We start from the raw sequence: 13,866 nt of genomic DNA, 5'->3' as shown, positions 1-13,866 counted from the left end.
TTATTGACAACTGACCAAGGCAGCAGGTTCATCAAGTTTGCAGGTGATAGAGCTGGGAGGGGGCAGCTAATACTTTGCATGAGAGAGTCAGGATTCAAAATGATTTCAACAGGCTGGAACACTGGGCTGGAACCAACAAGATTAAATTTAACAGGGATAAATGTAGAGTCCTGCACTTAGGTTAAAACAAAATCAATGACATAAGTACTGGGCGGGGGGCGGGCCCAGCTTGACAGCAGTTCATGAAGAAAGACCTGGGGGGGGGGGGGGGTTAGTTGACTGCAAACTCAATAGGAGGCAACCATGTGATGTGACTGCTAAAACCTCTAATACAGTCACGAATTGCATTAACCAAAAAGCAGCCAGATCAAGGGAGGCCATCACTCCACTGCTTTCTCAGATTGTCAGGCCACCTCTGGAATACTGGGTCCTCTTTTCTAAAGGAGGTCAGTGACAAATGAGAATATTTTGACAAGCAGCCAGCATGGCAGTGAGCCTGACTACCGCCAGAAACTTTCTAGAAACTCGGGTGCTGAGCTTCTGGGATGAAGAGCAGGGGTGTATAATCAGAACCCAAACAAAGATACAAAGTGTATCTCGAGCACTTCTCTGGAGGTTGGGAAAAAATCTGGGAGTCTGCTTTCCTCCCATCTTGTGGGTACCCACAGACATTGGCCTGTGAGTCTCATCCCAGGCCTTTCTTAGTCGGAGGACTAAGGGTTACTTCCGATGGGGTCTAGAATGGGGATCAGCATGGGAGTAAGTAGGAAATGGGGTAGTGAAGTGGGAAGGAAGCTGCACATTTGCATCTCCAGCACCACCTTTCATCGTTCTCCCCCGGGATGTGCAGTCCCCATTTTGGTCACAACGTGGCGCCCTCGCTCCACATGGATCCTGAGCCAATGGCGAGAGCGGAGTGGGTGTCCTGGCTGCAACTGCACCTGCACTTTCCTCACTCCCCACTATGGGGAGCCCACGGGGGGCACTCAGCTTAGTCGTGTTTGACTTGGGACTTCTGTGTGGCCAAGAAGACGACTGAGGTGAGGAAAAGCTTGCCCGGGCACAAACGTGTGGGATCCAGATGTGGCTCCTATTACGGCCACATACTCCAACCTGAGCTACTCCGCACATGACCTCTTGTCTGCCCTGGCACGGAGCACAAGCTGCAGAGGGCTGCTTCTATGGCAGGAGGGTTCCTGGGACACCAAGGACTCCATCACAGTGGGATCCGGGGTGAACCCAAATCCCCCATAGTGACTGGCTGTGTTACTGTCACCAACTTACCTAAGCTTTATATGTCTTGGGTTCCTTAACTGAAGTAGAATAACAATGCCAAGTTCATGGAGTTGTTAAGATTGAATGAGGCATCTAGGGCAATGATTCTGAACCGGTGTAGGAATCATGAGACAAGATTGTAAATGTGATTTCTGACCCCACCACCAGTCATTTAGTAGTTCTGGATGGAGCCCAGGAACCTGTTTTTCTAACCAGTTCCCCAGGTGATTCTGATGTTCATGGTTCTCTGACCACATTTTGAGAAATTGACCTAGGACATGGAAGGTGACCTAGTTAATATGCATTAGTTCTTGGAGCCTGTAGGAGGGACAGTGGGGATCGTCGGGCTGGGCTCGCAAGAGTACACAGGCTTGCTCTCCAGATAACTGTAGCCTTGATGGAGAAGGAAGATGGGTCTGGAGATGGGGATATGATATTAAAGCTCAAAATGGATGTTTGAGAACTGAGAAGATTGGGTATACTGAGGGCTATAGAGGAATTGGAGTGTTGGCACTAGGGCTGGGGGCCACTTGATGGGGTGTTGGTGTATTGGAGCACTGGGTGTAATGTGTTGAAGGGAATGGGGTTAGAGCGTACTGGGAGGGGAAGAAGCTGAGAGGTTGAGGTGGAGTACATTGACGTTTTCTTGGAGGACTGGAGATTGAGGTTTGTTCTGTCATGATGGGGCCAAAAAGACATAATGATGGAGACTGCGATGCTCAGTGAAGCCCCGTGGGGGCAGCCATGCTTTGTGATTTGTGATGAGGCATTGAGCTCAGCCTTCTAACTTTTTTTTTTTTTTTTTTTTTTTTTTGAGTAAGAGGGAGGAGGATGCTCCTTAAGAGCTTCTGGGGGAACTTTCTTGCCCCCAGAGGGCATAAGGGTGTGTGTGTGTGTGTGTGTGTGTGTGTGTGTGCGCGCGCGTGCATGTAGGAGAAGGTTAGCTTATGCAATGAGATTTTCAAAAGTTCCTTTCTGGATTTCATGACTGACTTGAAAGGAGTCAGTCCCCAGGACACACTCATCTCCTCTGCCTACACACACAATAACATTTGACCTGTGTAATTTCTCTTGGGGCTCAACTCCCCAAAAGGGGGCACTCTTGTCAGCAGCTCGCAAGCATGTGGATGTCTGCCAACTGAAAACACCTTCCGGAAACTCTGAAGACCTTCCCAGAGGAACATTCTAGAAAGAATCCTCAAATTCAAATCCTTGAACACTGGAGCTGGAAGAGAACTTAAATATCATCTGATGCAGTCTCCCTCAGCTTGGTCCTGAGGGATAGACACCTGTTGCGGACACTCTGCTTTCTAAGTTTCTGGGGACCCCAGAAGCTGATGTGGGAGACGAGACTCACAGTGAAAAGGGAGACTCAGTAGAGTAGGGTTGTGGGTTCTGCCAGTAAACACCTAGGTCAGAGGGGGATGAACACCTACAAAAGAAGGTTCCCTAGAGCGGGGTGGCTAGGCTGCACTTTAAAATGGGTAGGATTTATTTTTATTTTTCTTCTATAATTTTATGAAAAAAAAAATACTGGATTAGAGGGTGGGACATGTTCTGCCACAGAGGAGCAAAGCTACAGAGGCCTGGATCCATCTAAGGTTTGGGGGACAATAAAGAGGCCACTTGGTTAGAGGTTACTGATCACTGCTGGGCAGAGTGAGAGAAGAGCAGGAAGGTCTGGGTGCAGCAGGAGGTATGAGGCTGGAGGCCAGAGGAAAGGAACTGGATTGGGCTCATTGTAGGGACACTGAGGATCGAGTCTAAAGAAGCAAATGAGAGTGCCCAAGGAGATGGAGAGAAGAGGGCTACGGGGACAGGTGTGAACATGCCAAAGAAGCACTTCCCAGGGCATCAAAAATTTAACCAAGAGAGTAGAGGCAGACATGGGGTGATCACAGGCTTGAACTCTGAAGAGTTTGGAATAGGAGGTGGGGGTAAGGAAGGTCATTAGAGTCGGTGATTAAGAAGTCAGCAGAATGGTAGGGGCTAAAGTGAGTTGGTGGAGAAGAGATACGGGCAGCAAGGTAGACTATATAGGCTATCCTTTGAAAAATACATGCAGGACTGGAGGCAGTCCATTATTTTGAAAAGCTACAGTGAAGCTTTGTTAGAGGTAGAGAAACAGATTTGTGGACAGAGGAGAAGAAGCCATTGGAGAGGAAGAGACTGATGTCACTAGAAAGACGACACCGGGAAGAACCAGTTATAGAAGGGAAAGGAAGGACATGGAAACAGCCTAAAAGGTCAAAGCCTCAGATGTGAAGAAAGGGGTGAGGTGAGGAACTCCAGTTGGACCCAGGCTTTGATCTAAAAATAGTCATGATTGAGGTCAGCTTATTCAAGTAAAGGTGCCTGGGGTGGGGCTGGGCTGGAGGAACATAGAAGAAGGCAATGGTGGAATCAAAGTAGTCTAATGTCTAACATATTGCCCAGTGGTGCCAGGACACAGTGGAGCTGGGCTGGGGTTGGTCTTGGGCAGGGTCTGAAGCTGTGCCTTTGGGAGCAGGATGGAGCAAGCCAGTCACAGTGTAACCATATTACAACTGTGTCAGGAGCCTAGAGGCCAGGACACCATGAGGGCAGTGAGGGACCTCGCTAGGGGAACAGAGGGACAGCTGTCAGATCCTGACCTACGGGGGCTTGATGGAACAGCGGCAGCCATACAATGTGGGGGTCAAGGGCCTGGATTCAAATGTGAGGAGTTACTGTTATTCCTTTTAAGTATCTGAGATGGATTCTGAGTGGAGAGAAAAATGTAAGGAGATGCATAAAGGGAGCATTGCTTTGTACTAAACACTGTTCTATATAAATGAATTTAATTCTCACAGGCACCCCCCTGCCCATGAATTAGGTGCTATTATTATTACCATTTCACAAATGAAGTTCAGAGAGGGAAAGTAGCTTGGCCAAGGTCACATAGCCGGTTGGTAGCAGAATTAGTATTTGAAAGATTTTTTTCTGACTCGAGTGTCTATTTTCTGCTATGACTTTTTATTAGCTGCTTACCAGGTAGGTGACCTTGGATAAGTTAACTTGATTTCTCTCCTCACTTTCCTCATAGAGAGTGCTACTTAAGGGGATGCCATTAATTGGTATTATTTTATTGTTGTCTTTGTCCCTTACTGCTTCTCAACAGAAACTGAAGACTTTGAGGAAAGTGAAGGAAGGCCCTGGAGCACAGGTCATTTAGAGAGGGTCAGGTAGTGGGGGAAAGGTAAAAGAATAGGATCCAGCCAGTGGTTCTCAACCAGGGACATTTTTGTTACCAGAGTGGCCTGGAGGAGCTATTGGGTTTTGGCGTTTTGGTAGGCAGGACCCAGGAGTGTTAACAGTGGGCAGTCACACCCCACTTGAGAACATTCAGGAGAAACCCATCTGGGAAGGATGCTTTGAGGTTTAACTCCGAAGAGTAGCAGTGCCAGAGATTGGAGCAGCTTGAGCAAGTGCTGGACGTTTGGAATGAACTTAGAGATATGTAGGGGCCTGGGAAGGATCAGACCCTGGTGGAAGCAAGGCTCCCTAGAGGGGAAGGTGGAGAGTCTGCAAAGGTAGGCTGGGGCCAACCCCCTTAAGGCCAGGCTAAGAGGTCTGGACACCGAGCCGGAGAGGTAGAGAGCTGTGGGGTTCTGGGTGAGGGGCAGGTTATATTTAGGAAGATACTCGTGCAGCCAGGGAAGAGGTTAGGGAGAGTCTGGAGACTCGTTAGGGGATTGAGGCCAAACACTGGCAAGAAACAGCCATGAGCTGGACAGAGTTTGGGGTTGGAGTAAGTGGAAACACTAAGGAAACTCCCAGCATGAAGATGCATGAATGGAGAGTGGCTGGGGCTGGATCTGGCAGGCACTGATCTGGGAGGGAATTCTGGGAGAGGTGGGCTGGTTTGGGACCCACGTCTGGTGTTTGGGACATGGTGATTATGGTGGATTTAAGGTGATGATAGGGAGGAGAGAGATGTGAGGAGCCAGAGACACTGTTCGAAGTCAGGACTGAAGTACAGATTTGGGAGTCAGTAATCCACATCTATTGAGGGCCGTTCCTGTGGGGTTGCTGGTTGAATTTGAAGTCCTATTTGCGGATACATTGGTCATGGGAGAGGATGTGAAGTGCTACAATCTTCAGATAGCCTGGGCTTCTCTGCACATAAGGGAGGAAGAACTGCTGGGAGAGAGGCCAGGATACTAGGAGGCCAAGAGCTTCCTGGAGGCCTCACTAGTGCCAGGCTCCACAGAGAAAAGGCCCAGGGTCTGACTGCTTTCAGAGCAAGTGACTTCAAGACAGCAGCAGGGTGGAGGGCAGAGTCAGGCAGTGGAGCCACTGAGGAAAGGGGGTGGTAGGTGAAGGTGGCTGGTGAGTTGGAGGTTTTGGAGTTCAAGATGAGAGGGGCAGAACTGGGGTTCTGAAGGCAGGTTAAGAGGGTGTATTTGAGAGAGGCAGTGGTGAGGCTGATGGAGGGGGGGAAACCAGAAAGGAGGTTCCTCTATGATCTAAGGGGTTCCCAAGTAACTATCCTCAACTTAGGTACAAAGTAATGGATTTTTCCAGACTCAATCCTCTGGCCTTTCTCTGCACACTCCCCAACCCCCCAGTTTAGGCTATTTCCTCTGTTCTTCCTCAAGAAACACAGAAAAGAACAGGGAGCCCATGTCCCGTAACTATTCTGATTCATCTGGCTTTCCTACCCAGCCCTCCAGGCTCAGTGATTTCCTGCGCCTTCAGTCTTCCCTTCCCCAGGATACAGTTTGCTCCCATTAGGTGACCTGACCATAGAGTTTTTTCCTATTTGGAAAAACCCAACGTGTGTGGGCTTTTCAGGAAGCTTGTAGACCACCCTGCACTCTGCTCCCCCTTCCTCCATAATCTTCTGCTACTCCCATTCAGGCCAGACTTGCTCTTTATTGACTGGTCAAGTTGATCACCTGTCCTTCTGGGAAGTGGTGCCCTGATCCCTCCCTCATCAGCTCTCTGGTGTCTGAGTCTGTCACCAGAGTTAGAAATCAGCACAAAATGTTGAAAACTCTCTTCTCTAGGACTCCTCCTCCAATTGGGCTCATTCAATTCTTATTGGTCTTTTCCTCTGTTGATTCTGCAGGTGGGGTTCCACTTAGGTAACTTTGCAGCATGTGCTCTGGTATCTTACTGTTTTGGAACCATTTTGCTTCTGTTGCATTGTGATATTCTAGAATGGAGCTAGAGATCACCTAGTACAGAAATTTTAAAGAATGTATTTTTTAAAGCTTATTTATTTATATTGACAGAGCAAGTGGGGGAGAGGCAGAGAGAGAGGGAGAGAGAATTCCAATCAGGCTTCACACTGTCAGTGCAGAGTCCAACACAGGGCTCGAACTCACGGACTGTGAGATCATGACCTGAGTCGAAACCAAGTCAGACACTCAACCGACTGAGCCACCCAGGCGCCCCTCAAAGAATATTTTAAACTTTAGATTCTTCAATTCTGAAAAAACATACACACAGCTAAAAGTAGAAGTGGCTTTTATCAGCAAACTTGCTCACCCTTGCCCCAGCCTTTGCCCACAGCAGCTTTGGATGCTCCTGAGAACCCCTAGAGTCCCACAGAACACATTTTGAAAGTCTGATGCCTTAATTTATAGGTGAAAAAACGGCCCAAAGAGATGAAGGGACTTGCCCAAGGTCACACAACAAGAACAAAAACTCAGGATTTTCTCAGATCCCTCCCAGTTCTAGCATTCTAGGACTTGTTAACTTCTAGCTGAGCTGTCTCTCTGGTGTTCTTTTATGTTCTGTGTTGATCATTCATTTACTTAGCAGATGTTTATTGAGCACCAACTATGCACTGAGTACACAGGCCCTCTGGACTATTAGGTACCAGTCCTGGTAGTGAATGGAAGCAAAAGCAGTCACTGTCTGCCCTCATAGGGCTTTCGGTCTAGTGCCAGAGGTAGAAAAACTACATCTGTGGCAAGTACCACGAAGAAGATCAACGGTGTGAAAACGAGGACTTGTAAGTGGTTATCAGTCCATTTGAGCTGCTCGAACAAATATACCATAGACTGGGTGGCTTATAAGCAATAGAAATTTATTTCTCTCGGTTCCAGAGGCTGGGAAATCTAAGATCAAGGTACTAGCAGACTTGATGTGTAGTGAGGACGCAATTCCTGGATCATGGGATGACCATTCTCACTGTGTCCTCACTTGGTGAAAGGAGAGAGGAGCTCTCGAGTCCCTTTTATAGGGACACTAATCCCATTCATGAGGGCTCTACCTTCATGACCTAATCACTTCTCAAAGGCCCCACCTCCAAATACTATGACATTGGGGATTAGGTTTCAACATATGAATTTGGGGGGGACACAGACATTCAGTCTGTAGTAGCATGTGAGATTTAACCTAGTTAGAAAGTAACCTGGAGGCCAGAGCTAAAAGTAAACTGGGAGAATAGAGAACCGAAGTGTTCCAGGTGGAGGGAGCAGCATATGCAAAGCCCTGTGGCCGGAGGGAGCGATGTTGGTGGGGGAACAAGCGAGGCTAGAGTGTAGTGTGGGAGGCGGGAATGTGGGCAGACAGGCGGCTGGCTCTGTATACCAGATGAGGCTACGAGGGCTGTTAAAGAGTGCTGGGGCTTTATTCGAGGATTAGATTGTTTCGAAAAGATGTCTCCAGTTGTAAAAGGTAACTGAATGCCCTGTCCCCAACCCTGTCTCAACTGACTTCCTTTCATTCCACCTCCTGTCTGCTTTTCTGACTTCAGTCACATGCTGCTTGGGGTGTTCTCAGCAGGTCTAGTTTCCACTTTTTGTGGCATATGCATTTCAGCTGTAAGGTGTACATGTGCATTTGGTGTGTGAGTGTGTTGCTACTGTATCATTTATTCATTCAATAAATATTAAGTTATTAAGTGCTGCTATGAGGCAGGTACTGTTCACTTGTCACTATGGGCAACCAACATGATGAGTGATAGTGTGTCTTTGTGTGTGATGTTGGTGCATTGTGTCATTACGCATGAGGGCTGTGTGTAAATGTGTTGGCCGTATGCTCAAAATGATGGCCACCGTGGGTAACCATGTAAGGCCCCTCTAGGTGTCATTATGTGTGCCTATCATTTTGGGTGTTTTGTCTAACTTGATGTAATAACAGCAGGTGTGGCTGACGTTGTGGGTGGTTCTGTGTGTTGCTGTGTGATGTGAATGTAGGACTGTGATGTGTCTGTGTGTCTGGGAGTGCAGCTTGGGAGACCTTGTCTCCTGCAGTAAATCTAGCGGAGAACAAGCTTCCTGAGACTGTTGGAGGCGCTCTCCACAGCCTCTGGGATGATTGGCGCAGGGAGTGGAGCCTCCCCCGCTGGCTGGAGCTGGAGGCAGAGGGGAGAGGAGGGCGCCTGGGCAGGCCTGGCTGGCCAGACAGGGCCAGATTAATAAAGCAGGACCTGGGAGAGGGCAGGCCAGGGCGGGTGGTTTTGGCAGGAGGCGGCTGAGATGAAAGTGGTCCGACTGGCGGGCAGGCAGGTGGCCTCTCCCCTGCCCTGTCAGCACTTTTTAATGTCCCCTCAGTTAGAACGTGTGGGAGGAGTGGGGTGAGGGAAGCTGGAGCTCACCTTTCCCAGGCCCTGGAGGAGGGGCTGGGGCAGCCAGGAGGTGGGGTGGGAGGAATGCGGTTCTAGGTGTAGCTGAGAGCAAGAGTCCCATGCCTCCTCTGTCCCCTCAGTGTGCCTGACCTCCAACTATCCAGGGAGGCAGGACTAGGAAGCAAATAGAGAAGCAGAAAACAGAGAGGGAATGAAAGGGGTGACTGAGACTGTGCGCCCGCACGTAGGTGACTGTACTGTCAGAGTAAGCATGTGAACCTGCCTAAACAGATGAGAGGAAGGCTGAGGTCATGAGAGTATGTGAGCAGGACTCTGTGTGTGTGTGTGTGTGTGTGTGTGTGTGTGTGTGTGTGTGTGTGTGTTCAGCGCTCTGCTTATGGGAATTGAAATCTTAAAACAGGAGGCTTGCTTCCTGGTGTGGCCTGTTGCTGGTGTGTGGCTTTGGATAGGTCATTTATCCTCCCCGAGCTTCGTCCCTTCATCTCTGAAGTAGGGATGAGGGTACCTGTTCCACAGGATGATTGTTGGGCTTAAATGGACTGAAATAAATGGTCAACTGTAAATCTCTTTATAAACGTGTGGTATCATTGTTAATAATTGCATGTGGGGCGTGTTGGGTGACTGTGTGTGATGGTGTGGGTGTGTCTAGGGGCCTGGATGTCTGTGTGTATCAGTTATAGTGGGTGTCTGGGTGAGAGTAGTAAGCGTGAACTCTGTTTATGATGAGTTTGTTGCAAGAGTGAATACACAGGTGTTAGATGCATGTTTGGTCCTTATAAGCAAAATATATGAAAATATCTGTATGGATCCAAGAGTGGTCAGTGTCTTTGTGTGACCATGAATGCATGTGTTTGTCTGTGGGCATCTGTATCGTTGTGTGTGTCTGTTCACAATAGATGATTTTGTGTCTCGAGGTGTATCTGAGTTGCCCTGGCACCTGAGATAGATGTTTGTGTCTTGGAGAGTGTGCTGGCTATGTGGGGGGGGATATGTGGGGTGGGTTTAGTGGGTCTGTGCACCCTGTGTGCGTCTCTGAGTGTGTGTCCCAGTGTGAATGTGGTTGAATGTGCCTTTGTCTTGGTCGTGTGAGTGTGATGGCGGTATGTGGTGCCTTGGTGTGTGTGTGTGTGTGTGCGTGCATGCGAGTGTGTGTTTGGTGAGCGGCTCTGCTGCCTTAAGCACCTTTCGAATACATTGGCCACAGCTCATTGAATCCTTTAACAATCTGACTCTGCTCTTCCTTCCCCGTTTTTTCTAATTCAGTTCCTCTTATTACAAAAATAAAAAATAAAGCGCTGCCCCTTTCCAGTGGCTGGCCCCGCGGAGCCCCCGCCTCGGGACCAGCCTCGTTTCACTCCATTTCGGAGAAAACGGGAAGTCGGTAATTTTAAAAAATATTTTCTACTTTATTTGGGATTTAATGTTCTTACAGAATCCTGCTGCCTCCCTCTGTCCCCCCTCCCCATCCACCCCCAGCCCCACATGCAAGAGGCGTAATGGCCCGTTCAGCATATTAGGGGAGCCAAGTGCGCGCCTGTGTGTGTATGTATGTGAGTGTGTACACACATACACACTTGGATAAAAACACACAGAGACCCACAGCAGACACACATAGGAATACACAGCAGTTCAAATGTATACTCAGACATGAACTTGAACACCCTAGTACACAAACATCACACAAAGACAGAGACCCATCCCCAGACACTGTCGCACTCTAAAGGGAAACACAAAAGCAGGAGCACTGTCAGGGTGACCCTCTGGAGACAGCCAGACAGACTGAAAGAGGGGGAAGGACAGAGACGTATTTCCAGTGAGAGACTGGAAGCAACTTTTATGCCACAGAGGAACATGAGTAGAGCAGTTCAGAGAACGAGAGGGGTTTGGTCGTCTCTGGGCCAGGCATCGCCCCTTTTGTGCACGGGGACACCATATGGTCAAGAAGTGATGACTCAAGGTCATGCCGGGAGTCCAGACTAGGTGAGGGATTGGAAATAAGAACCTGTGCCACTTTCCTGTGCCCTGCTATTGGGGTCCCAAGGCGGTAAACTCTGTAAGTGTGTGTACGTGTGTGCCTTTGAAAGAAAGATGTGCTTTTCAACAGTACCAATTTAAGTGCCATACATGTATTAGGCTCAACAAATGTTTACAGAGGCTGACAGCCGGAATGTGGCTGTGTATGTCTGTAAATGTATATTTGAGAACTGTGTGTACGCACACATGGGAGCATCTATTGTGGTATATAAGCCTATGTAAGTGAGGCTGTGTGGACATGTCTGTGCATAGACTGTAAGCCCAGTAGGGGCAGGAACTATGTATCCCCCTTGTATGCCCATCACCTAAGAAAGGGCTCGGCACGTAGTAAGTACCCAGTATATATTCATTCAAGAATGATGAATGAACAGAATCACTCTGGGAGCTCAGATAGCTTAGGGAGGGCCTGACTACCAGTGGTAGACGTCGTGAACAATCCAGCCTCTGGGAAGGACCTGGGAAGAGGGGATATTGTGCACCATGGGGTGGTAGGGTGAAAAACTCTGGTCCTGAGGTGTGTGCTTTGTTCAGAATGATGATTTCAAGAGTTTCAGACCATTCCATGGTGAAAAAAGGAAACGAGCTATCCGTTTGTTAAATATGGGACAGGTGAGGGATAGAACAGCAATAGTGGGCAGAAACGCAAGATGGATGGATGAACAGAGACAGATAGACATACTGACTGAACACACAAACTGATTAATAGATTTATTTATAGACAGACCAAAAGACAAATAGAGACACGGATAAATAGATGTACAGGTAGGCACACAGACTGACGTGAATAGTCAGGCAGGCAGACGATCTCTAGGAGTGACTGACAGACCAACAGACAGGCAGACCAATCGATAGACAGATAGATGGACAGCTGATTGCACAGAGAAGATGGATGTATAGCTCAGAATACAGAATGGGCCTGTAGCCATGCCCCATATCCCATCTTCCTTCCTTGCTAATAGAACCCATGCTTTTGTTTGGTGTTTAGAGACCAAGTGCTTTGCAGGGGAGGGGTTGAACCCCTCCCTTGTCCCAGAGGTGAATCTTAGTCCAGGAAAATCATGGTAATTCCTTTCAACTTGCTGGGGATTGATTTAGGAATGACATGTTATAATTCTGAAACACTGAAATGTGGGAAGAGGTCTCTTAAGGAGACTTTGGAGAAATTTTATCTCACTTATAAAAGGGTCCAGGGAAGAGAAATGCCCTCTTTTCTCCTATTGGATCTTGGAATTCACTGTATTAAAATGCAACGTGCTGAGCAGCTGCAGCCTTTTTTAAAACCTTGAGGTTCCTCCAGAATCAAGAGCTGACATAACAAGCGTGGCAGAGATGTGAAAAGAATCTGGGTGTTCAATGATACCACTGAGTTACATTAATTTAGGAACCTCCCTGCGCCCAAACTTCTTGTTATGCGAGGTAATATTTTTCTTATCATTTAAGCTGCTTTTGGTAGGGCCATCTGTTACTTGCAGCCAAATGCATCTTAATTGCTACACAAATCAACTGACAAATCAGACAAATACTGGAGAATTGAAGAGATACCTAAGTGGAGAGACTAACCAATAGAAAGACATACAGCTAGATGACCAAGAGACCAACAGTTAGACAATAAACAGATTCTTCAAACTGACACAGAGATAGGCAAGATGGTTTGTAGGTGGGTATGAAGTAAATATACAAATGGACAGAGGTGAATTAGACAAATGAAATATGGACTGGAGCATGGTGGGATAAATGGGAGGACTGGCAGAGACATATGTAGACAAACAGACCACAGACACCTCCAGAAAGTCTTCCCTGACCCACTCTGATTGGGTGTTCCCATGGCCATGTGTATAGAATACCATATCAGCCCTCACCCACTGTATGGTGAAATTGGTTTCCTTATCACTCTTCATGGTAAGTTCCAGGTCACAAGTTCCTTGAGGATAGGAATCACATCTTAGCCACCTTTAATATCCCCAGACTAGCACAGAGCTAAGCATTCAGTAAGTGCTCAATAGCAATTTATTTATCAAATGAATGACTGAATGAACAGCTGTGGATTGGGGGGGGGGGGGGTGGATGGAAGGAAGGGAGGAGAGGGAGGGAGGGAGAAAGGAAGAAAAAAAAGAAGGGATAACTAGTCTGTCAGGGGACCAGGGGAGTGGTAGAGATGACTTCACACAGATGCAGGCAGTTGGTGGCCCTTGGGGTATTCCTCCTGTTAGAGCCTCCCTCCTCATTGTTGCCCTTCATCTCCTGCTGCCTAGTTATTCTTTCGGAAGCATTACTCTGAGCAAATGCCCATTGTTGAAGATGACTCAGCATGGCATTCAGAGCTCTCCACTACAGGCCCCAATTTACCCCTTCCAACTCCGCTCCCACCCCTACAGGTCTTTCAAGACTGGTCACCTTCCTTGACAGGGCTGCAGTTTCCTGCTTCTCTACGAACCACATTCCACTTCTTTTTTTTTTTTTTTTTTTTAAGTTCATTTATTTATTTTGAGAGAGAGAAGAGGGGAGGGGCAGAGAGAGAGGGGCTCTGTCAGCACAGAGCCCGATGTAGTGACATTATGACCCAAGCCTAAGACAGACGCTTAACCGATTGGGCTACCCAGGTGTCCCCACATTCCACTACTTTTAAAGCTGTACTTAGATGTTATCTGTTCCAGGACACCTTCCCTGGTTTCCCCTTCCCCACTCAGACCCACATGCACCAAATATGCCCTTGTTTATGTACACACTGACCTCCAACTACAAATGTTGACACAAACACCAAGAAGTTCCACTGTCATATCTTGTGCTTTCTACCTGGGCTCTGGTCAGAGCCCAGGCTCCTCCAGGCTTATGAACAGCTCATCCCCAAGACCTTTCATATTCGGTTCCATTCTGTCCAAGCAGGCCCTGGTATATCCTTTGGGTTACCTGTTTCCTCACCCTTCCTCATTACTTTGCCCAGTGATTCTTTCTTTCTCCCCCTTGCTGTCCTACCTCCCTCCCTACTTCTTCCT

This window comes from Panthera onca, chromosome D2 (assembly GCF_046562875.1).
Source record: "Panthera onca isolate mPanOnc1 chromosome D2, mPanOnc1 haplotype 2, whole genome shotgun sequence".
Taxonomy (NCBI): domain Eukaryota; kingdom Metazoa; phylum Chordata; class Mammalia; order Carnivora; family Felidae; genus Panthera; species Panthera onca.
The sequence above is the reverse complement of the archived record's forward strand: the minus strand, read 5'-3'. Positions refer to the sequence as shown.